This window comes from Chenopodium quinoa, unplaced genomic scaffold (genome assembly GCF_001683475.1).
Source record: "Chenopodium quinoa cultivar QQ74 unplaced genomic scaffold, ASM168347v1, whole genome shotgun sequence".
NCBI lineage: Eukaryota > Viridiplantae > Streptophyta > Magnoliopsida > Caryophyllales > Amaranthaceae > Chenopodium > Chenopodium quinoa.
In genome coordinates, this window is record NW_018742292.1 from 1,887,221 (window position 1) to 1,914,267 (window position 27,047).

Sequence of the window (27,047 nt, forward strand, 5' to 3'; positions counted from 1 at the left end):
AAGAAAGGGTTTTGAAATGTGATGGAAATGGAGGTTGAAGCAATATTAAACTGTTATTTTTTACTATGCAAAAAAGATTAGATTATACTTAGGAGAATTAGGCTTTCCAGAAGAATCATTGTCGGTGGATCGAATGGATGAGGTTTGATCTGGTAGCTGAGCAAACGATGAGATATCTAATCCGACGGATGGGGTGAATTGAATCTGATCAATAGATTCAACGCCTGGGAGCTTAGGATGATGTTGTTTGTTGAAAGCACCATTTGACCTAGTAGATTTGGGGTTTGATATGGGCTTTATGGTGGGCCTTTTTTGCACTGTTATTTCTCTCTCTTTTGGGGCCAGATTTGATTTTTGAATAGTAGTGTTATAACCCAATTTGGAAATTTTTAGGGCTGGCAAACAGGTCGGGTCGGGTCGGGTCGGGTCGGGTTCAGGTCGACCTGTTTACATAAACGGGTCAGGACCCCCCAACCTGAACCCGACTTGTTTACTTAAACAGGTCAAAATAACCAACCTGAACCCGACCTGATTATAAACGGGTCGACCTGAACCCGACCCGCCTAAATCTGATTTTTTTTTAATTAAAAAAAAATAAAATAAAAACCTGTAATTTACTAATTTCTTTATACTGTAATTTTTTTAACCTGTAATTTGACTAATTTCTTTAACCTGTAAGATTCAAGTATTCAAGACTTCAAATTCAACACATAATTCAAGCAAACATAACTTAACAACATAATTCAAGAAAATCCTGCTGCATTAGTGCATTGTCCATACTTCATAGTTTCATACACTCACAACAACAACTAAAACTTGAAAAGTAGCTAGCCAACAAGTCCAAAATATTTCCAAGAGTTACATGTCCAAAATACTTCCAAGTAGACAAATAAAAGTTCAACTAGAAAACCAAATACATGTCCAAAATAACAGTAACAGATTCATCAACTAATTTTAGAAGAAATTAACAACATAATCAGGTTTGACTCTCCATGACAGCAAGACTTTCTGGTGCACTTTGTGGAGGGCTGGGGCTGGGAGTATCCCCCACATCATCGTTGACTTTCATGGCCATGATTTTTCCACATAAATCTTGCAATTGCGGATCCATATTAGCTACAACCAAAAGAATACATACAAAAGTTAATTTCAGCCTTAAGCATAAATAAAATAGTACAAAAAAGAAACAAAAAAAATTGTAATTTTAAATACATAAACTATTTTCATACCTTCACCAAAAGTCCAATCTTTGAGGCAAATGATAGCTTCTGCTGTGTTTGGTTTCAAAGAGCTTCTATAGCAGTCCAAAACTCGACTACCAGTACTGAAGGCAGATTCTGAAGCTACTGTTGAAATAGGGATTGCAAGGATGTCCCTTGCCATCTTTGAAAGAATTGGATACCTCACAACATTTGTTTTCCAATGATATAGAATATTAATGTTGGTTGCACGAGGAATCAATGGCTCTTCCAAGTAGATTTGCAAGTCAGATTTAGCAGCAACATATGATTTGCTAGAAGAGAAGTTATCAAAGTCCTAAAAGATGTTTAAACAAAAAATTACAATAAAGCATACAAAAAACAGAATTTAAAGCTGATTATCAAACAAAAAGCAAGTGTTCACAGTTACCATCATAAAAGAATCAGAAGCAACATTAACTTGCTCTTCATTAGGCTGTCTAGAAGAACGGTGCCTTGTTCGTGGTGTTGTTGTGGAAGCCTCAGTCACATAAGCACCATATAAATAATCCAACCTTTTCTTGAACTTCACCAACTCATTAGTACCCTCTATTTCCCCATACACCTTCTTAAAAGCCCACTCCACAAACTCATACTTAAATCGAGGGTCTAAAACAACAGCCACAGCCATGATTATGCTAAAGTTGGTCCAATATTTAGCAAATTTCTCATTCATTCTTGCTGCCATCTTATGCATGAAGTTATCAGAATTTTCAAGCTCCTCTTTCAAGAGTAAACGGATTTTCAACACATTTGGGAAGTATACATTAGCGGTAGGATAATTAGTACCCGAAAAAACATTTGTCACATCAAAAAAGACCTTCAAAAATCTAAATAACTTCTCTATTCTCCCCCACTCCTCATTTGTTGGACAATGAATGTAATTGGCATCAACCTTTTGAAAATGAAGAAAAGCTTTTTTGTAGTACAAAACATTCTCTAACATCAAATAAGTTGAATTCCATCTAGTAGGGACATCTTGTCTCAATCCTCTACTTGAGTCTAGTTCAACATGTGCCACACAAGTCAAAAAACGTTGCTTTCTAGCCTGAGACCCTTTACAATACTTCACAGTTTCTCTCACCTTAACAACAGCCTCATTAATTTCTTTTAACCCATCTTGCACAATTAAATTTAGGATATGTGTACAACACCTCACATGGAAATAATCCCCCCCACATACCAAATCAAGTTCATTTTTAATTACATCAGCAAACACATCATTAGAGGAAGCATTATCAAGAGTAATACACATGATTTTCTTTTGGATACCCCAATCTTTAAGAAAATCATAGACATGGTCAGACTTATGGACACCGGTGTGAGGTGGAGGCAAAAAACGAAAGTTCAGAATTTTTTTTTGCAAATTCCATTGATTATCAACAAAATGGGCAGTCAAAGACATGTAACCATCAGTAGTAATTGAAGTCCAACAATCAGATGTAAGAGAAATCCTACCCTTAACTACACTCAACTCCTCCTTAAGTTTATCTTTTTCCCTCTTAAACATTTTCAGAACATCAGCCTTCAAAGTATTTCGAGACACAAGTTTAACATCATGATTTATGTAATTAATCAACTTCCTAACAGCACTATATTCAGCAAACTAAAAAGGAAAATCATGTTTCACCACAGCAATAGACAACATCTCACGAACAATATCATAATCAATTGTAGGAACCCTATTCATCATAAACCAGAACTGCCTGAATCAATAATCATCTGACCCACATCTTTAAAGGTCCTTTTTTTACATTTCTTAATGTGGCGTTTTAAATTACCAGTTCCTTGCCTACTTTCAGCATTATATTTCTGCCCACATTTTTTACACTTGCAAATGATGTTACCTTGTTCGTCAGGTTTATCAAGGAATTCAAAATTTGCCCACACATCTGAAGTGAGCTTTCGTTGGCGCTTGAAATGAATTCCAGGCTTATTCAGCGAGGTGACATTAGAGGTTTTCTTCTTTGATTCCGTTTGATGAGAATCAGAAACTTCATCATCTGAATCAGAATCCGGAAGATCAATGGGTTCATCAGGATTAGGGCTATTAGCCATCTGTGAATAAATTAAAAAAAGAATTACACTCATGGCATAAAAGATAAAACATGAAAAACAGAAGTATAAACTCATGAGTCATGACATAAAGAATCAAACTCATGAAATTGCAGAGTAAGAAAATCAAATCAGGGCAAAAAATCGCATAAACAAATCGCAAAAAATCGCAAAATAAGTAAATAACAAATCAAATCTTCGAAAGAAATTGCAGAGTAAGAAAATAACAAACGAACAACATTAAATGATTAAATCACATAAACAAAGCATACATAAACCATAATAGCAAAAAATCGCATTAAAAAATCAAAGAAATCTGAAAATTGCATAACTAAATCAAGGAAATTGCATAAACAAATGACTCATGAGCAAACAAAATCATAAAAAATCGAATAATAGGATTATTACCTTCAGAATGTTTGAGATGAAGCTTCAATCTTCAAGGTTCAAGCATTTTTATTTCAATCTTCAAGAGTTAGAGAGAGAAAAGAGAGGAGAGAAGAGAGAGAAACTGAGAAGAGAGAGAGTTTGAGTGAAAGAAAGCGGCGAGAGAAAGAGGGAATTAGGGTTAGATAATTTGGGCTTGGCCCATATTTTAAAATTAGGGTTTTAAGTTAAGCAGGTTGGGTTCGGGTTGACCCGACCTGAAACCGACCCAATTAAATAAACGGGTTTATGCAGGTTGGTTTTGGGTTGGGATTTTCAACCTAAACCCAACCCATTTAACTTCAGGTCGGGTTCGGGTTGACCCAATTACATAAACGGGTTGAAAATCTCTATCAAAACCCATTTATTTCGGGTTGGGTTCGGGTCGGGTTGTCGGGTCGGGTCAGCTTTTGCCAGCCCTAGAAATTTTGCACCTCTTTGCTCCCCCCCTCCCAAAACAGAGATCCATTCCTCTTCATGGATTTCAGCCTCCATGTCATTCGATTTTTGCTACTCCTGTTATTCAATCTCCGGCACTGATTTAGAAGATAATTTGGGGTAATCAATTTTCTTATGGTTGGAGCTGCTACAATAGGTGCAAACAGGTACATCAAGGTAGATGATATCTTGGCAGTGGTTGCCAAACAAAATAGACTTCTTCTTCTCCATATCCAAATCCATGATGACTAGCATTTTGACTTTTTTGCACTACTAGAAAACAGCTAAATTCCGACGGAAAAAATCCGTCGGAAACACCTCGTTTTCCGTCGGAAAACCAGTTTCTGACGGAATTCCGTCGGAATAGGTTGTCGGAATAGGTGTTGTAGGAAAATTGATGTTTTCCGACGGAAATTCCGTCTGAACCAGTTTTTTGACGGAATTTTTCTGTCGGATGACAAATTCTGGCCCAGGAAAGTATGCTGCCGGAAAATTCAATTAAAAAAACAAAAAAAAAACTGCACCCCCACCCTTCAACCACCAGCCCACACCTTATAACCACCAGCCCCACCCAGAACCACCGACCCCCACCATATAACCACCAGCCCAGCCAGAACCACCAGCCCCAACCACAACCGACACTACCTCACCAAAAATGAACCATAAAAACGAAAATCAATCCTGAAATTACCAAAAAAACGAAAATTAAACACCAAAACACGAAAATTAACCCCAACGAAACGAAATCTCCCCAAAAAATCGAAAATTAACACAAAAAACGAAAATTAGCCCAAGCATCTTAAAATCGACAACGAAATCGAAAAATTCCACACAAAATAAAATCAAAACCTGTAGATCTACAAATTTAAACAAAATTTCGTTTTAAAAAATGATAATTTTATTACATGAAATATATAAATATACAATTATCCAATAAAATTTAAAAATTAACATAACAATTACAAAAAAATTAACTAGATCTACAATTACAATTATTGTTGCGTGGTTGTTGTTGCTGTTGCGTGGTTGTTATTGTGTTGTTGCGTCGTTGTTTCTGTTGCGTTGTTGTTGCTGTTGCGTTGTTGCGGTCGACGGTGGTGGACGGAGAAAGAAGAGGGTGATGGAGAGAGGCAAGATAAAGATGAGAGGAAAGGGAAGAGGAGAAGATGGAGAAAACTAAAGGGAGGAAAGGAGAAGAGAAGGAGAGGAGGGGCAAAGGTAAAAGAGGAAAGAGAAGAGGAGAGGAGAGGGGAGAGAAAGGAAATGAGAATCAGGGGAAAGTGAAAAGAGGCGGAGAGGAGATGAGTTTGATATTTAGGGTTTTTTTTAAGACCTACAGAATATGGTTGAGCAAAAGAAACCGAATCAAGTGATTTTTTGTTTTTAAAAAAATTAATTCCGACGGAGATTCCGTCATAAATTTCCGACGGGTACAAATTCCGTCGGAAAATTAAATTTCTGACGAAATAATCCCTCGGAAAGTACATATTTTCCGACAGAATAATTTTCCGTCGGAAATTTCCGACGGAATTGTTTATTTGGTCGAAAATATATGACGGAATATAATTCCGTCGGAAATATTGGTATTTTCGACGGAATTTCATGTCCGTCAGAACTGTTCTGTCGGAATTCCACCTGATTCTTGTAGTGTTGGGAACTCTACAACCATTGATTTTAAAACAGTGGGTAGTGATCTTCACGTGGTGCATGGAGTGGCTAAGGTATCTGATTTCTCCTTCCTTATTTCTTTAATTTATGCAAGTACAAAGTTTAAATCTCGTTGTTATTCTTGGTCTGAATTGATTACTATTAGTGACTCTGTTGATTTACCTTGGTTAGTCATTAGTGATTTTAATGAAGTTCCTTGTTAATCTGAGAAACTATGAGGATGAGTGGAATGTATGTCTACTTGTCGCTTGATTGATGCTGGTTTTGTGGAAATAAGTGATGGAATTATGTCTACGATAAGTATAATTACTAGATATATCAAGGATCATTATTATGGAGATAATAAGTTCATTCTTTTGGGTCAACATTTTCTGATGCTAGATATGATCATTGGGCTAGTTAAATAGTCTAAAGCCCAATTGAATGGATCCTATGAGGTCACACAACAAGGGTATTAGGTTAAACAAGTAAGAGGCCCACTAATGGGCCTCATGAGGTAATGACAATCATGGGATCGAAGTTAGAAGGCTAGTGTAGATTAGATTGGATTAGGAGTTTGGGCTTCACATGGACTCTAGTTATATATGTGATATATAAAAAGAGTCCTTACCTAGTTTTTGTAACAAGTCACAATTAACAGACAGTGAATTGTGAAGAAACGCAACCAAAACTCCCTAATTCTAATCTCTCTCTCATATGCCTTTCCTCTCTTTCCTCCTCCTCATGTCCGTACGGTATGGTGGTTTGGTGGTTCGTGGATCACTCATTCCTCTCTTCTTCGTTGAAGGTTTATTGAAGCGTTCAATCACGACAAACTACCATTAGTAGAGGTTTAATATGTGCTCGTGGACCAAGTAGAGGAATCATGCTTGGGGTTATTTATCTCCCATTGTTCTTGCTCGATCGCATGTGGAATCATTCACACTTTAAAGGTACAATTATATGTTCTGTAGGTGTTATGCAGTGATCTTGGTTATTAGATGCTTATGAATATGATTCATTCATGAAATTCGGCTTAGAGTATTTAAAGACCTACAGTGGTATCAGTTAGCTTATGCATGTACACATATTGAATTATTAATTTTTTGAACGTCCATAATTTTAATTCAATTAGGAGGGAAAATAATTTAATTATGGGTCAATTTTATTTTAAATGTGATTTAACATATGGAATTATTAAAATTTTAAATTTCTCAAAATTAGGCATTGAAAAGTTCGATTTTTTGCCCCAAAAATTCGAACCTTTGACCTTAATTTCAAAAATTTCCAAACTGTAAACCCCTAAATTTTGTTTTTTTGTGTTTTGGTTTTGATTTAATTCGATTTAATTTTAAAAATTATTAGACCACATTAAAAATTATTTTAATTACAAAAAAGGTTGTTTTAATTTAAATTAAAATAAAAAGGTGTTTTTTGTGCGGCAGCCACGGCGGCTATTGCGTCATAAAAAGTTGTTTTAATATAAATTAAAATAAAAAAGGTGTTTATGTCCGGAAGCCACGGCGGCTGTTGCGCCACTGATGTGCAGCGTAAACCAGCATGGTGTATGACCACTGTGGCTGGCTTCAGCTGGCCGCATCACGGTGGCTGACGCGATATTTTTTTAAAAAATTACTTTATTTCATTTTAATAAAAATCAGTTTTTAAAATAAAAGATAAGTTTTGAATTTTGAAAAGATAATTGTCAAATTAAAGTTGTTAATTTTGATAAATTTGGATAATTTGTGCAAAAGATTCTATATGGATATAATTGATTAAATAATGCGATTATCCCAAAATTATTTTAGGATATAGTTGATTTAAAATATTATGATTAGCTACGCAATTAGAATAGAATCTCCTAAATTAGTTAAGATAATCATGGAAAATAAATATGATTTATATTCCATATTTAAAATATGATTTTATTCTATCTCATACCTAAAATAGAATACATGATATTTTATGATTGGTCATGAATAATTAAGATATTATCTATTGCGGTAATCTAATTAAATATGAGATACCAAGATGTCATGTTTCCTTAATTATGAACATTCGATGTTGTAGTTTAGGAAAATATGATGAATGATTTATTATGTGACACTTTATTATATATTGTTATTTATTGCTATATATAGACTAGTATGCCCATAGATTTTAAATACGATTTGTACATCGTTTTGTATTTTTGTAATCTAAATACAGTTTGCATAATGTTAAGTATTTTTGTAATTTATTTTATTTGATTTAAGTAGTAGATGAAATAGAATAGTACTACAGGTTGCAGTTAATTCAAGAAGCCAATGGAGTGAAGGCCCAAACGAGCTAGATGAATGAAATCCATGAAGGTTCAAGTAGGATTTTTTGCTTTAATAGTTTTCTTAGGATTAAGGGTTCATACTATGTCATTTGATTTAGGAATTAGTATATTGTGCATTTTAGATTTTATTGATGCTTGTGATGATGCGCTAGAGTTCCCTAAATAATCACAAACATAATGAATCTAGGTCCCGGTAATATTGAGGTTGCCTTTCCAATTAAAAACCCAATAAACCTTTGATATTCATGATATGCCAGGTCATGCAGAAGCTGGGTGTCATTTCATATCTTGGGAGAGTCGGTGTAAATCAAGTTTTACAATTTTAACTGATTATACTCAACAAGGTTACCTAAAGAGTTTAGAACCTTGAAGCAAAGAATAATAATTAAACATGTGATGTGATGGTTAATTATTCAACCAAGAGTTACAAGAGTTGTAATCAGTAAAGAGTTTACTCACCTTGAAAATGTAATGGTAATGGTAGGGCCAAAGTCCGGTCGATTATTGCACAAATAAAGGGTCTAGGAATCACTTAATTCAAATTGGGATCACTTAAATTGAATAAAGTGTTTTAAAGTTACCAAATTTAATACGTTATGGCTTTTTAAATTTTACTAAACATAATCAATCAATTTTGCGTTTATTTATAATTAATATTTCGTTCTAATTTTGTTTTAATATATAATCTCCTCGATTGAAAATAAAGTTGAGAAACGTTCTCAAAGGGTTAAAAGAAAATCCATACACGTATATTTCAATTTTGTTAAGATGGTTCTAGAAGGCAAGTTTTAGACACCCATGTCACATGTTTAAGGTTGGTTTTGTTCAAAATGTTTGAGTAAAATGCCAACACATCTTCATTTTGAAAAGTGTTTCAAGGGATATAAGGAGATGAGAGGTGTGAACCCTCCAAAGAAAAGTATAGAAGAACAATAAAATCTCTTATCTTCAATATAATTGATAATAAGAAAGTGATTGGAAGTCTATATGATCAAAAGTTGATTAAAAGACATTAATTTTCATCCATTTCATATAGGGTTAAATAGTTGATTAAACTATAATACTACCTCCGTTAATTTTTATGTGCAACTTTGGAATATTTTATATCTCACAAATAATACCCCAAAGTTGCACATAAAAATTAACAGAGGTAGTATGAATAATCATTGAATAAAATTAGCAAAATCATGAAATGTGCTTAAGTAGTTAAGCAAACCATCATTTTGAACCTAAGAGAAATGTTTTAAGTGGCTCAAAGGAAAAGGTTTAATAATATAAAAGGATTGCATTAAGAAGTTATAGGCCAAGAAATGCAAGGAAGTTGCTACTTCAATAACCTAAAACTAATTATATACTAAAAGTTGTTATGAACAACAAATGTTTCCAACTAAATGGACCAGCTCCATTTGATTAGAAACTACCTCATAAAGTTGGAAGGTAAAAGAATGGAAATGTTCCAATTTAAGAAGTATATTATAGAAATTAATTTAGCATATTACTACTTCCTTGACATGAAATGTCATGTTTAGTTCTCTCTCATTGAGAATGTGGTTGAATTAAATGAAGAAGTTTGGCTAAGGGAGAAATAAATCTAGAAGTTTAGAAGCAAATGTTGCTACTTCACAAGTAGAATCTACAAGTCTGGAAACAAATGATTTTGAGTTCATATCATGCTTGAGGAAAGTATTAGAAGCAAATGTTGCTACTTTTGGATAACGCCATCAAGCATAGAAAGATACCAAAATCATCTACAAGTTTAGAAGCAAATGTTGCTACTTTTAGGGAACGCCAAAATCTACAAGTTTAGAAGAAAATAAATATTTCTACTTTCCATTTGAAGGCATTCTCTGAAACTATGGCTCTCAAGGGATTGGACAGAACACCCTTCCCTACGGTGTTCCCTCTCTCCTTAGAGCATGCTTTCCAACATTAATGGTTTTATTTCCTAGATGCCAAGTGTACTGCGACTTGGCAAGATGTCACCGACAGCTTAATGAATCCTTACAAGTGTAACATTCAAACCAAAACTTCTAAACGTGAACTCTCCATTCTCAAACAGAAAGAGAATGAGGGCTTCACCGCTTATCTGAACAGGTGGAGGGAAACGACTTCACTTTTAGTAGATCCTCCCAAAGAAAGGGAGATGGTTTACCTCTTCATCCAAAATCTGAATCTCACGTATAGGAAACATCTAAAATTTCTTCCATTAAACAATTTCGAAGCTGTATATGAAATTGGCATCAATATCAAGGACGAGCTAATAAAGACTATTTGTAGTAACAATAATAACACATAGAAAAACAAGAAGAATGACCTTCCTTGTTCTTCGTCTTCTAAGCACGAAAATATTACCAACAATATAAGCTAAGTTGATCTCAATGAAGTGTTAGCTCTAGATGCTCCATTTCCCAAGAAAAGGAGAACTTATACTCCTTTAGGAATAACTTATGATGCATCCATTGATCGCCTCTACAGTTAAGGCTTGATCAGACCTATTAGGCCATTTCCAGAGCCAAATCCTAAAGAAAAGAGTGCCAAATGGAATCCCAATGCCCATTGCAAGTACCATCAAGGAAGAGGTCACTCTACCGAACAATGTTGGAATTTGAAGGACGCCATTCAAGACTTAGTAGATGCCAACAAACTTCTGTCGCTCCAGGTGGTAAGAAGTGACAAGTTGTAATGAAGACAAGGCGCATGGCGAGCCCTTCACGTGAGATTTCATGATTTTTTCCTTTTAATAGTTTCCTTTTCCCCAATTCAAGTCTAGCATAGATTTCCCTTTGTATAATTTGATTATTTTGTTAGCTTATTTACCATTTTCATCAATAAAATTGAGTATTCTTTACATATCGATCATTTTCACAAAAAAGAAAAAAAAAACCCATTACCAAACTAAACACAAGGTACACCAATGACTTGAGGCACCTTTGCAACCCTGTCATTCCCTATTAACATTCAATCACGTATCAATTTCTTCTTCAACCACTTTGAGCCTCGTTTAACGATTGACCTTATTGTTTAATCAACCCACATTCACTTAACCCTGAGATGGGAAGGTGTGAAATTTGTGTGACAGCCAGAAAGCAAGTTCAAAAAAAAAAAGAATAAGTAAATAAAAAAAATGTCTAAAGGCAAGTGTTCCAATTTCTTCGATATAAACACGTCTTAAATTACGTCTCTCATTGAGTGCTTGGTACCGTGCTGAGAAACATGAATGCTAAGTGAGTGATGGACCGCATGATCTGAGATTTCCTACATTGATTCAAAATAATGTGAAAAAAAAAGAAGAAAAGAAATTCAAAACAAACAAAAATATGAAAAATAAAACTCACAAAGTCAGATACACAATTTCATATCTTTGGGGGCTTCTCTCGGGTCTTGAGCCTTTACCCTTTTCTTCTTTAAATCATCATCTTAACCACATTACAACCCTTGAAAGACCTCTTTGAGGTGTACATACATTTGTGCAAAGTTCGGTTAGAGCTACGTTCAGCCTAATTCCTAACGGATACGTAGGCAACCTCACATTGAGGTGCGGCCACATTCATATGCATGATCGAATTGAAGAATATCCAATGCTTATCCCTATGACCCTATCCATCTAGAGCTAGATTTGGGGGTTTGAACCCACATCATTTAGCCTACCTAGCCTAAAGGGTCACCATTTCGACTTTTCTTACATCTCTTTCCAGCACCATACCCTTTGCAGCCTTACCTTAGTATCACTTTCACACACTTCTTTCACACATACATAGCCATATCATGTTTCCCTTAGGAACCCTTTATCGTGACATCTTGTTTCCCTACCGCGCATGCTTCATTATCTTTCAAGACAACATTCTTTAGAAGAAACATTATATACTTGCTTAGCTTCCTGACCTGAGCAATATTCATTGTTTCACGCATCGCATAATGTTCTTAACAACATTTATGTATCAATGATTTGTAATCATACAAAACATATCGTGCTTAGATCCTTAACCTATGCAATGTTCATTATGCAATAATCACTTAATCTATATGCGTGCTTAGCTTCAAGACCTAAGTGACGTTTAAGATTGTTTCTTTACACTATATATGATGCTTAGCTCCATGACCTAAGTTCCTTGATCTATTGTGTCACATGATGTAATTGTCCTTAGCCTCCTAGCCTAAGAACATGCATCATGCATAAATTATTTTCAAGACAAGGAATTCAATCCATACTAATCATTTTGTCTTGATCAACGAGGAAGTTCAAAACTTCTTCCCGTATTCATGTGTTTTCTTTTGAGGAAGTTCAAAACTTCTTTCAAGGCGGAGAAGTCAATGATTATATCGTCTATCGACTTTCCTCGGGCATGGAAAGTATTATCTGGTGGATTTCTTCAAGCATAGAAAGATACTAAAATCATCTGTCGACTTTCCTCAAGCATGGAAAGTATTATCCAATGGATTTCTTCAAGCATAGAAAAACGCCAAATTCATCTGTCGACTTTCCTCAAGCATGGAAACTTCAAGCATAGAAAGCCTCCAAATTCATATGTCGACTTTCCTCAAGTATGCAAAGTATCATCCGGTAGATTTATTCAAGCTTATAAAGCTACCAAAATCATCAGTCGACTTTCCTTTAAGCAAAAGAAGCTACCAAACTCATTTGTCACCGATACACTGGTGTCAAATACGCATTTTATCCCTTTACTCTTTTATCTGTGGAACTAACGTCTTAAATAAATCTTCGTCCCTATCAACTACTTTGACTATCGTTTTCGAAACTGACGTTTCCACAAACTCAATCAAAGTGGGGGCTTCTGTAGGCACCTAAAAATGTCACCCCAAACCAAACCCGATGATGAACAACCTTTCACCGCCATTATTGGTAGAGTTGAGTATTTAACCTTTCGAGTTCTTAAATCCATGTTTCCATTCAATACATTTCATAAACCAATCCATTTCCTAGCTCATTTCCCTACGTCATAACTTGTTATCTTGTTTCCGTATCCGCATCGCAAAATCAAGAGAAATTGATTTTTGGCCTTATATTTTGATCCAATTATTTCTGGTTATATAGGACATGAAATAAGATTTCCAACCATATATCATAAGCCCAATTCTGATTTAAAACAAAGAAGATATGAGTAAAATACTAAACTCGGCCCAAAATCGACACCCTTTCACTAAAACGACCATATCTTAAAATCTAATATTTTGACCTGATTATAATTGGGTTGGAAATTAGACTTTATAAGCTTTCCAATGATATATTGTTTATCTTATTCTGAGTGACGGATCAAAATTTATCATGGTTTTAAAAACGCGTAAAAAACTTGAATTACCGCACATAGTGTAAAAAACCGTGTCATGGCAAAATCTGACGTGGCACGGTGCCTGGTGCCGTGACACGGTAATTTTCAATGTGTCACAATGCTTTTTCTGTGTTTGTTCAAACGCACTAATGAATCTGGATGTAAAAATGGAAATAAATTCCGTCGTGTCATAGAAACAAATGTCGCGCCACGGGAAATCTCGCCGTGTCACGGCATATTTTCTAGTGTCATGGTCCCCCTCCCGTGACACGGGATTACTCCGTGTTTTTTCCATGTAATCCCTAAACGCGTTTTATCTTCTGTAGCCTGTTTTCTGTCCCGCGTCACATCAAATTGTCCCGCGTCACACTATTTTCCCTTGTGTCACGAGATTTGTTGCTGTGTCACGGTGCCCCAAAACTAGGGTGTTTATCTCTTTAGGGTTTCATGTGTTCCTTCTACTCATTTCCTCTATAAATACCCCTTCCTTTCTGCAATTCGGGGCACCAAATGATTCTCTCCTCAGCTCCTCTCTTCTACACTAAAAATTATTCTCTTCTCTCTCTCTCATACTCTAAGCCTTAAACCTACATTTCTAATTACATCATTTCTTCTTTAAGCACTCCAAGGAGTCCATACTTGACCCGAGGTTCCGTCCTTGAACCAAGGCGTGAAAGGTACAAATAACTGAGGGTTTGGACCAAATCAACTCTACTTTTATTTAATTTAATTGTTTCAATTTGACTTATATTTTTATTGAAGTTACTAACAATTTATTCATGATGTAGCAATTTTAAGGAACGCGCGCAAGGTGAGTAATTAATTAATTTAATTACTTATTTTATTTTTATATTGCTAGTATCATGATTAGTTTTATTTATTATTTGATTTGACTAACGCTATTATTGTTAAATTGCTTCCAATATTAATGTTTGTTCTATTATATTTTTATTGATGACCATAATTCATGTTTAAAGGAAATATGTAATTGAAAATCACGCCTAATACGATAATTTGGATAATCGATTTAGGTTCCTTTTTAATCTTGTTGTTTAATCAAGTGATCACAAATATTTTAGAATTATATGTTGCATTAATATTAAACCAATTTAGCCTAATAATAGTTTGGAGCAAATTGAATATTTTGTTTGCATGCCTTTGAGATTGCAGGAATCACTTTTCACTATAAGAATCGAGTAGAGGCCAATACGGGCGAATGTGACTCCATGACTCACTTCGTACCATCATCCCCAATCCTTCTTTCGTGTTTTCGAACCATATGGAATTGGTAATCTCATGGATTATGAATGGGGTGTAACCTTTACGGGTCAATCGTGTTGTTGCCTTCGTTGTCCCTTATTTGTGGTTGCTTGAAATGATCCGTGAACGGTTTACAAGTTACTCAAAAACTTATTGGCGGCTCCCTACTTTCCTTTTCCTAATCGTGTCCCTAATCGTATCTCAATTCTCACTTCCTATGAATGTCAAGCATATTCACACATGCTTTAACGTAGGCGCACTTCGAACGACGCCTACACTGATATATGTAAATATCATTCTAATTTGAAAATTTTGACAAAGTCATCGTTTAGAGAAATGATGATATGAACTCAAGGACTAATACATATCGATGTAAGAAAACCTAAGGTTAAAGGCTAGAGACGAACAATGAAACTTCATTTATGATATGATCACTTGTGCTTAGTTGAAGCTAAAGTGTGAAAATTTTGAAAAGTTTAAAAGTCTAGTATGAAGCTCAGAATCAACATGACAAGAAATATATACACTACAATATGATTGTAATGGTGAAAGTTTGAGTCAAGACATTTACATAACAATATATATTAAAAATATTGCAATATGGTCATAATAATGAGAATTTAAGCCAAGACTTTGATGAACATCCAAGAGCTGTGAAATCGTTTTATAACAAACTCCGAATAACCTTATGAAGTGTCTATGGAAGGAGCTATCAATCTATATGAGATATATTTTGATAATGGATGAAAATTACCTATCTTCCAACCATTATTCAAGGGATTTACTTTTAAGATAAATTACGAAACTAAACAAAGATACGTACGTCAAATCAAATGTAGCAAGACTTCATGTGTGATATGGATAAGAAAATTTCTTATAAAGTCTTTTTACATTGCAAGGAATAAAAAGTGCATTAAATCGTTTGATACACATTCGATTCCCATATAAAGAACGTGATACTACTACACAAGACACACATAGCACAAAATGTTTGTTGCTCAAGTAAATCCTCTTATGGAAAAGATGTCATTCCCAAAGGTCAAGTGGGAATAGTGTAAATCTCGAAATATTTCGGGAAAAGCAACAAACAAACATGGTTCAAACCATAGTTGGTTCACCCTATGTTAAATATGCGTCTTCAAAAGGCAAGTGGGAGTATAATAATCTCAAAATATTTTGAGAACCTTGAAAGAGATCAACAAAGTTAATTTGAAAATCTTGAAGAAATTTGAGAAGTTATCGAATAAAAGAAACAATATGAGCATTATTCACCTCATGGTTTAAATGACAGCGCATGGTCTTATTAAGTGTAATGGGAATAATAACTACGTATTGAAGGTAGTACATTCTAAGTACACATTTCTCTATTATCGTTTCTCATTGAAATCTAAACAAAGTTGTTTTATAAGTTTCAATTGTTGCAAAAAAACCCACAATCATAACTAGCATATGTAAAACTTAGCCAAATAAATATGATTTTATATTGAATAAAAGTTGTAAAATATTTATTTTTGAACATGATGCTTATCCAAGTAATAAAGATGATTTGACAAGTTATAACTCCAAGTGGTTTAAAAAAAATGAAATATGAAATATATTCTAAGTCTGTAAGTAAGTGTATGACACTTTATTAATTTGCCTAATTGGGTGAAACCCATAATAAGAAAAACAGACAAGAAAGAAAAGTATGTTCTAAACAATGCAAAGGCTTGTTAAAGGAATCAACTAATTCATAGTATGAGTATGAATACGATGAAACCTTTACATTAGTCACGTTGCAAAGATCTATTAAAGAAATTTTAGTGATTTCTACTTTATGAGATTTGGTAGATGGATTTCAAAACACTTTCTTGAAATTTTCATGAAAGAAGATTGGTATATGATTGTAGACACCCATTTGTGTCTCCCCAAAACCAAACCCAGTGATGAGTACCTTTCGCGTCGAATCATAATCGAATAAAGTGAAAGTGTGGAAAGTCTAGTGTTGCGGATAGTTTTAATTCTTTCTTTCTCTCTGTTTTTGAAAACCTATTTTAAGAAAATAGCCAATCCAGTTTGGTTTGGTCCATATAAAGGGTACAATAATAGTGTAGTTTGGTCGGGTTCGAAAAGAGCTTTCCAACGATATATTATAAGCCCAATTCTGATAATAATGAGGAAGTTATGACCAAATTACTAAACTGGGCCCGACTTGGTCTTTATGTGCGGCCCAATGATCTAGAGGAGGGCCTAATATGGATTTATCATTCCTAATGCAATTAGAATTGATTTTAGTCTTCTAGATTCTTCTAGAAGGATCTTTTCATTCCTAATTTAATTAGCATTGATAAATTGACTTTGATTGACTTTTTGGAGTTTTAATCAGAATAAAAGAGTGTTTTAAAAAAAAAATATAATTTAATCCAAATAGTGTTTTAAAACTAAGAAAACACGTGAAAATAATTACTAGCTCCTGACGACAGGGATTAGTGCCTGGTGCTTGGCACTAGCCTTAGTGCCTAGCGCTAATGTCTGGCGTCTGGCGCTATGTCCTTTTATTCTTTTCGAAATTCTGATTTTTTTTCTATTCGTCCGACTGATTTTCTCTATAAATAGCCTCCTAAAACCTCAATTTTCAATCATCAAAAACAATTATTTTTCATATTCTCTCTAGCTTTCTCTCTCTTTTCTAAACCAACCCTTTTGCATACAAAATTCCGCATTCACAAGACCTAGAAGCACCTAGCATTGTTCAAAGTTGCCTTCGCCCTAGAGGTGAAAGGCTTTTAATTTATGAGGGTTTGGTCCCAAATATCTCTTTTTATTATTTAATTTAATTTATTTATTATTATTTTCCTTGAAGTTACTAACGTGTGTATTTTGTTATTAGAAAGAGGTACGAGGCATCCAAGTAAGTGCTTTACTTGATTTATTGATATTTTGATGTAGAAATCATGTCTAATGTGTTTTGATCTTCTTAGTATCATGTTTAGGGTAACAACTATAGTTTCTAATATCAAATATGACAATTGTGATTCCTGTGATGCTTCCTATTTTCTTTCCTAATATTCATGTTAGTATCATGTTAGAGCTAAATATTTGATATTTGATGTTTAGTGACATGCTAGGGTTTGTTATCAATCTTGTTAGTATCATGTCCAGGATCTTACTATTAATATTATGCTTTAACATGATTATGATAAATATGATCATGATTATTTTAATTATTATGATTGTTATTTTAATTATTATGATCATAATTATTATTACCGTTATTATGTTGCTTGATATATATTATTTATTGTTATTGCTTGTTCACGCCTTTTATGCATGTTTAAAGGGAATTGGTACTTGTAATCAAGCTTAATAAGATAATTAATAATCTATTTTAGGGTTAATTTGATTATAATTCAAGTGATCGCCAATAATAGTTTTATTTGTGCATTAATATTAAACCAACAAAGACAAAATGGTTTAGGGTTAAACCTATTGATTGTATGTTAGTCAGAAAGCACACATGAGTACGATCAGAATAAAGTAGAGGCCTATTATTAGGGCAGGTTCAATCTCTTTTAGGTTGGATTTGTACCTTCACCCCTGAACTACCAGTCATGGTTCAAACTTATTGGAGTTGACGATCTCCTGGATCGTTAAGGGGTGTATCCTTCACCTCGTGAACGGTTTACAAGTTCCTAAAACTTGTTGGCGAATCTTTTGCTCTATCTTATTTCCCTTTGGATGCCACTGTACTTAAGTGTATGATCATAGTGGAGTTCAAGCTAGGGTATGCTTGATATTCCCTACTGTTTTTGGCGACTCCATTGGGGAGGAGATCTATTTTAATTCCTGAAATTTATTTCGGCAATGATTTAGAATGAGTGGATGAGACTCGAAAAGTTCTAAGTATTTCATGTGCGTAATTTTGATTAAGATTATTGTAATATGCATAAAAAAGATCTCATTGGAAAGACCATCCGTAATGAGTTAAAACATAGGATTTTTACACGTACGAAATTTGAGGAATATCTTTCACAATTAGGATCGAAATAATGCTGCGCGAAATTGGAAAATTTTATCGAGCACAGAAAGCTGTTGAGGCATGTAGGAACTAGCGTCATAAAATAGAGTCTAGCGCCACTGATTTGACTCTGGCGCCAGGCGACAACTTCTGTTTCCAGGCGCGAAAGCCAAATCGTTGGCGCCGGCCTCTGTTTGCTGGTGCAAGTTCTTCCAATACCGAGCCAGAAATATGCGTTCTAATTTTGACCAGTTTTTAGCACTATTTGCTCGATTCTACTTCCTGATTGAGTTTTTCTCACTTTTCTGAAACTCATCCACTATTAGCTCGATCACTATTAGCACTATCATGCTCCATCTACCTGATTAAATGCTTCGAGTAACAAAGGGAACATCCGAGAATGTTGAATTCACCAAACCATGGAAGCGAGTTTTTTTCTTAAGTCGCGGTGTCCCATCCACTCGCGCCAACCCTTCACGGTTAGGCTTCCGCGTGATGCTTTCGGAAAATTAACCATGGACCCTCTTTGACTAACCCATATCCCGAACTTTAGAGAAATTGATCCATGGTTAGGTTGCAAACTCATTGGATCATATCGTGCCTACTTGACTAATTGTTCATCATTGGTTGTGCATACTCTATGTGTTCTTCCTAACCGTTTTCTTGACTTGTGTTATGACTGAATAAACTGATTAATGGCTAAAAGAACTTTGCCTAACTAATTAATTAATTAATTAATTTGAGTAATTAAAGTCTAATAATTTAATCAGAGTTGACTTAGTACGACTTTAGGCATACCCTGTATAGTAATAATACCGAAAGCAGTTCCAAATCAACATTCCAGCAATGGCGCCGAGATTTAGACTGCAGCGCTACTCTGTGGAGCATAGCGCCTGGCGACAGTCCTGTCGTCCAGTGCTACACTGCAAAGAGAGGCGCCAGTCCTGTCGTTTTGGCGACAGTTCGGTTTATTGCTCGAGTCATCGACTTGTTTCTATTTGAACAGTTTGCTAATCAATTCGGTTAAATTTTTATTGGTAATAATACCTTGTCAGGTCATTAATCGAGTTTAGGCACTAAGTCCCATGGTATTACACAGGAGTCAAAGCATGTCACTCGCACTCACCATATAAAGCACACACTAATATGTATGCACACTTTGAATATTTCTAAGAAAGTCTTATGCGCGTGTTTTTCCGTCATTTTTTTAGGGGGTTAAGTCGAATATTAATCTTCCAATTAAACCAATTGTTTGAACCCCATACTCAATTCCCAAAAATATACACCTTATTTTTGCCAAAAATATGCACCCTATTTTTGCTTTTTTCTTTTGCTAAACCCGTAAAGTTAATTTGAGTCAAGTCATTAAAACAAAATTGGTTTAATTTACAGCGCGTGGTCAAGAAAAGAAGGTCGTTTGATCAAAGACAACCTTTTTATTCAAGTTCAATTTTTCGACAAACCAGTCGCTCGAAAAAGGAAAGCTAAGAAGATAATGACAACTCAAGAGGAAGTTAATGAGCTTAGGAACCAATTGATTACTGTGACTAAGGCGTTAAAGGTTTTAACCCTCAAGATCGATGATCCTGTGAAGCAACAACAGATGAACCTCATGCAAGAAAGTTTGAGCAAGTTGTCTAGTGACTACAAGTTTCAAGGCATTAGCTCACAAGGGGTCTCGGTGGATAAGGATCTTCTTCCGCAGAAGTTCAATGCCAACGGCATCCCGAAATTCAGAGCGACTGACAACCCTTACTTTCACCTAAGAGCTTTGGAAACAATAATGAGCATTAAGGGTATTGACAAGAAGGTGTTTCCCTCTTTGTTTTCTTTATCTCTTGAAATCGTTTGCCAACAATGGTTCTTCTCTCTTGAAAAATAAAGAACCTCTACTTGGGAGTCAATAGTAAACGCTTTCATTGATAGGTATAAGCGCAACATTCAAGTTGAAACTGACTATAGGGAACTTGAAATTCTCAAGCAGAAGGAGAATATAATGAAGGTTTCACTTCTTTCTTCAACAAATGGAGAGAAACCTCTTCTAAGATGATTTAAGTATCAAGCGAGAAAGAATCTGTGAGGTTGTTCATCAAGAACCTTCAAGAAAAGTACTCCAAGCATCTCAAATACCAGAATAATATTCATACCTTCAAGGCCGTCTATGACATTGGAATTAATATTAAAGACGACCTGGCTAAGCTGAAAGCTGCTAATAGCAACTCCAACAGTGGCTGGAAAGGCAAGAAGAGCGACAATCCTTTTTCTTCTAAAACCACCCACTAAAACAATGTTAGCATCTTTAATTTAAGTGAAGTCCTTTCTATGAATAACCAAGGACAAAGAACCATTTAGCAGGAACTTTACTCCTATAGGTATGAGTTATGACATCGCATTTGACCGGCTAAATGAAAAAGGTCTTATAACTCCTATTGGACCATTTGGGGACCCACCAGTCGAGAAGAGGACAGCTAACTGGAACCTCAATGCACAATGAAAATATCACCAAGGTATGGGCCATCTTACTAAAAATTGTTGGAAGCTTAAGGAAGCAATTCAAGATTTAATTGATAACAACAAACTGCCATTGCCTCCTGCCAGTAAGAAGCCAAGAATTGACAATGCACCTCATCTCGCTCATTCCTTGGCCATTTCTGATGAATAAAATGAGGTTGATCCCTCATCTCTCATCAAACCTATTGAAGAAATTCATGCTATTGAAGAAGAGGAGGAAATCTTTTTTGATGCCATGGATGACTAACTTGAACCAGCAAGCAATGAAGATGTACGACTACTTATATGGTCCATGTGGGAAGGATCAAGCTTGCTACGTGAAGCTCTCAAAGTCGCAAAGAAAAGATTAGAGGAGCTTCAGAAAAAGTGTGACAAGGTTCCACCCACAAAGAAGAAACCCTTCTCTCTACAAGTAACTGACAGGCCCAAGAAGAGTAATAAACTCTATACTCCAATTAGGACTTCATACGCTAAAATGTTCAACATGCTTTCTGTGAGTGGAAAGGTCAAACCTCTCGAACCGAGACCATTTGAGTCGCTAAAAAGGACAAATAGGTTCTACTGTAAATACCATCAATCAGGGGGTCACACTATTGAAAACTGTTTTAAATTTAAAGATTTAATTTAGAAAATGATTGATGATAAAAAGCTAGTCCAAATTCCACAAGAAGAAGACATTAGTATCAATGGGGTTTGGGACAGCGATGATGAAGACGTATATCTTAAGGATATAGAAGAACCTCCACTTTCATTCATATACCTAATAAGAGATTTTTGGGATGAAGAAGACTCATCTATAGACGTCCTCACAAGGTCAGGGAGAATGCAACCTCCCATCTCAACACAACCTATACCGACTATGCAGCAAGTTCCCATACCTATCATAGAAGACAATGATATTGTCAAACAATTTAAGAAAACTAATATTGAGATGAATGTATGGAAGCTTCTAGCAACATCTCGAGAACATAGGTTGGCAGTAATGAATGCCTTGGATAAGATAGGGATAGATTCTGACACCACTGCTGAGGAGTTGGCTAACGTCCTTACGAGTGATCTCCCTAGTCCTATCAACTTGATCACCTTTTCCGACAAATATTTACCTCCAGAAGGTGACAAGCATTATAAGGCACTAAACCTCACAGTAGTTTGCAAGAGGATGAAAGGACCCCTCTCTGCCACAACCCCCACTCTAATATGACGGTAAACGCTATTCTAAAAAAGCAAGGGAATTTTCCTGGAATGACTCTAGGAAAGAAGAAAGGAATAGCGAAATCGCTGAAATTACCTGGCCTCCCTAAGTTAGACACTTTTGGACTTGGTTTCGAACCGACTGGGGAAGATCTCAAGCGAGCCTAGGAAAAGTCTAAGGCGCGTAGGAACGCTCGCATCCAAAAGAAAGCAATCCCAATGGATCAGTATCCTCTTACTCTCAATGGACAATTCATAAAAGAAGGAGAGGACTATCCGTGGTATGAATTTCCCGAACCCTTTTTTGTAAATGGCATAAGGCAACCGGGATCCGAAATTTTCCTAGATTGCTATTTTCTAGATGAAATCCCAACTCCTATCCACAAGGAGAAAGCACCCACAGCTTCGACTTTAATGTCATGGGATTACTATTTGGGCGAGAAAAGGATGCGCTGAAGTACATATAGAATTTTGCTCATCCAAACGGTCCTACAAAGCGAGAATTTGATCCCTCGTAGCTCATCACTCCAGCAGAAGAATCAATACAAGGGTGGCGCAAGACATTCAAGGTGACTACTCCGAGTGGAAAGAGAATCTCCATAATGACAGGGCAAGGACCAATAGTTGAAGAGTCGTCTGAGTCTGAGTCAGACTCAGAGTCTTTTCCTGTAGAACCATCTAAGTCTTTAGTTGTAGCACCCTCTTCTTCTATCTCTCCCCCTAGGATAGTTAACAATCAAGTCCATGAGGACATCTTTCTCTTTGATGTAATGATTTATGAGTTTAATGATATGTTTTCTTCCGCTTACTCCTCGTGCTTTCTTTAACCCAAGATGACGAGCTTATCTTAACTAACAATGAAAATGACAAAGAAATTATTAAAGCAATGGAGACACTTGAAAAGAAAACACCGACAATTGAGGAAACTGAGATGGTTGATATCTCAAATGATTCAACCATTAAAAGAGAAGTTAAAATCGGATAAACACACTATACTGCTTATTCTAGGAATGAAACCTGTAAAACAAAAGTTGCGTCGAATGAAACCAGGCGTAGCTCTTAAAATAAAAGAAGAAGTTCAAAAACAAATAACTGCAGGTTTTATCAGGGTATCCTAATACCCCGAATGGATGGCCAACGTCGTCCCAGTTCCGAAAAATTATGGAAGGGTAAGAATGTGTGTCGACTATCGAGATCTAATTAAGTCAAGTCCAAAGGACGACTTCCCTTTACCACACATCGACATTTTGGTAGATAATACAGCAAATCATGCACTTCTCTCGTTCATGGACGGATAAGCGGGATACAATCAAATTCTCATGGCAGAAGAAGACATGTAGAAAACAACCTTCATAAAACCATGGGGTACTTACTGCTACACGGTAATGCCATTCGGGTTGAAAAACGCGGGTGCTACTTACCAACGAGCAGCGACTCCCTTACTCTATGACATGATGCAAAAAGAAGTTGAAGTATATGTGAACGATATGACTGTGAAGTCAAAAGATTTCCCAGGCCATCAAGGTAGCCTTGAGAAAATTCTTTGAAAGGCTAAGGAAATACAACATGAGGTTGAACCCATCCAACTGTGCTTCTGGAGTCACCTTAGGCTAGCTCTTGGGTTACGTCAAAAGCTCTAGAGGAATAAAGATAGACCCAACCAAGATCAAGGCAATCATGTCAATGCCACCGCCCAAAACCGAGAAGCAAATTCGAGGATTTATTGGCCGGTTGCAATACATAAGTAGGTTCATATCAAAATTGACAACAATATGTGAACCAATATTCAAGAAGCTTAAAAAGAATATACCAGAAATATGGGACGATGAATGTCAAAAAGCCTTTGAAAAGATCAAAGCCTATCTCTCATATCTTCCCGTATTAGCACCAGCACTTCCAGGAATACCTCTTAGGTTGTACTTAACAGTCACCAAAAAAACAATGGGAGCCATGCTTGCACAAGAAGTAGAAGGCGAAGAAAATGAAATCTAGTATCTAAGTAAAAAGATGCTCGAGTATGAAGTACGCTATGCACCACTTGAGAAATTGTGCCTCGCATTCGTGTGGGCCACAACTAAGTTAAGACATTACATGCTCGTGCATACAGTCTTTGTAGTTTCCCGAATGGATCTACTCAAGTATTTATTCGAGAAATCTACACTCAACGGGTGCATATCAAGATGGATAGTCAACTTAGCCCAGTTCGATGTAAGATTCATGCCTCAAAAAGCTATCAAAGAATCTGTGGTCTCGGATTTTCTAGAGCATTTCCCAATAGAAGATCCAACGCCAATACACGACAACGAATTTCCAGACGAAGACTTGATGGTCACAGAAGACGATACTTGGACCCTCTACTTCGATGGAGCCTCAAACCAAAAGGGATGTGCTGTTGGAGTATTACTAGTATCACCTAAGGAAGATTATGTTCCAATCTCCATAAAGCTAGATTTTGACGGTACCAACAATGCTGCTGAGTACAAAGCATGCATGGTTGTAGGGAATATTTCAAGCATTATCCCTAGCTTGAACCCACTGAGATCATACACTAAAGTACGGTGGCGTCAAAAAGGAAAGAAGATAGAGCAAAAGAGTCGCCAACAAGTTTTAGGAACTTGTAAACCGTTCACAGGGTGATGGTTACACCCCTTAGCGATCCAGGAGATCGTTAACTCCAATAGATCTTGAACCATGACTGGTAGTTCAGGGATGAAGGTACAAATACAACCTAAAAGAGATTAAACCTGCCCTATCAATAGGCCTCTACTTTATTCTGATTGTATTCATGTGCGCTTTCTAATTAACATGCAATCAATAAGTTTACCCTAAACCTGTTTATCTATGTTGGTTCAATATTAATGCACAAATAAATCTATTATTAGCGATCACTTAAATTATAATCATATTAACCCTAAACAAGATTATTAATTATCTTATTAAGCGTGATTACAAGTACAAATTCCCTTTAAACAGACATAAAAGGTGTGATCAAGCAATAACAATAAATATCAAACAACAATAAATAATAATCATAATAATTATAACAATTATAATCATAATAATAAAAATAATCATGATCATATTAAAGCATAATAATAGTAAGATGCTAGGCATGATACTAACAAGATTAATAACAAACCCTAGCATGTCACTAAGCAATAAAGATCAAATATATAGCCCTAACATAATACTAACATGCTATATTTGGAAAGAATATAGGAAGCATCGCAGGAATCATAATAAGCATATTTGTTACTATAGCCTTTTTCCTAAACATAATACTAGGAATCATTGTTGTCATTCAAAACATCAAGCATCCTAACATGATACTAGGAATCACAATAAAAAACAAGACATGATTTCTATATCATAATATCAATAAAATCAATTAAAGCACTTACTTCGATGCCTCGTATCTCTTTCTAATAACAAAATACACGCGTTAGTAACTTCAAGGAAAATATAAAACAAACAATTAAATTAAATAATTGAAATAGAGATTTGGGACCATACCCTCAGAAATTAAAACCTTTCACGTCTAGGGCGAAGGCAACTTCGAATTATGCTAGGTGTGTCTAGTGCTAATGTATGAGGAATTGTGTTTGTAAAAGACTAAGCTTAGAAAAAGAGAGAGAATCAAGAAATTGTTGATGAGAGTTGATGATTCAAAAAGGGGAGATATGACTTCTATTTATAGAGAAAAAAGAGGGTCGAAGAATAAGAAAAGAATCCGAATTCGAATCGAAATAAAACTCGATGGACAGCAGTTTTTGCGGATTTTGTTTTTATCATATCTTTTGATCTAGAAGTCAAAATAAGACATATAATAAGTCGTTGGAAAGCTCTTGAAGTCTAATTTCAATGTAAAATAAAATCAGATTAAAATCTTTTGTAGATAAAAAGATATGACCGAAATAGTAAGACGGTGTCAGTTTTGGATAAAGGTTCATATCTCATTCATATCTTTTTCGTTATAACTCGGATTTAATATTATAATATATCATTGGAAAGATAATTTCAAGATCTATCCAACCATATAAAATTTTTATAAATATTATGAGGTACGTAAATAAAATCTAACTGTCTTTGAACATCTTTAAATTCGAACAGAATTAGGGTTTAAGAAAAAGAAAAGTTTTTATATAAAAAGGAAAGTTTTTATTTAACTCAAATTCTTAAATCTTATCTTTTCAAAACAGATAATTAAGATCTTTTAAAAACTTATAGAAGCTATAATTAATCCTAATTATTTTAGGAATAAGATTAAACCTTTGGACCCTCCACATGATCATTGGGCCGTAGGTAAAAACCGCTTTGGCCCCAGTTTAGTACTTTGGCCATAACTTCCTCATTATTCATCGGAATTGGGCTTATAATATATCGTTGGAAAGGTCTTTTTGAGCCCCATACAAATAAACCATTATTGGACCAATATCATGGACTAAACTAAACTGGAATGCACGTTTTTTAAAAATAGGGTAAGAAAAGAAATATTTTCAAAAACAGAAAGAATAGATATTTTAATAAAAACATCCTCATCACTAGAATTTTCACACTTTTGCTTTGTTTGATAATCAAATGACGTGAAAGGTATTCATAACTAGGTTTGGTTTTGGGGAGACACATTTGGGTGTCCACAGTGGTAGGCCTTGAAACAACTTTGGCATTGGGAG

At 35.3% G+C, this 27,047-nt stretch overlaps 1 long non-coding RNA gene across 1 annotated transcript; it reads right to left on the reverse strand.

Annotated features, from left to right (window-relative positions):
* Positions 1-2,713: 2,713 nt before the first annotated feature.
* Positions 2,714-3,966, reverse strand: LOC110686264. Its single transcript, XR_002504166.1, has 2 exons — positions 3,702-3,966; positions 2,714-3,296 (listed from the first exon to the last, which is right to left on the reverse strand). It is a non-coding gene; the product is annotated as an uncharacterized LOC110686264 (long non-coding RNA).
* Between the last annotated feature and the right edge of the window lie 23,081 nt (positions 3,967-27,047).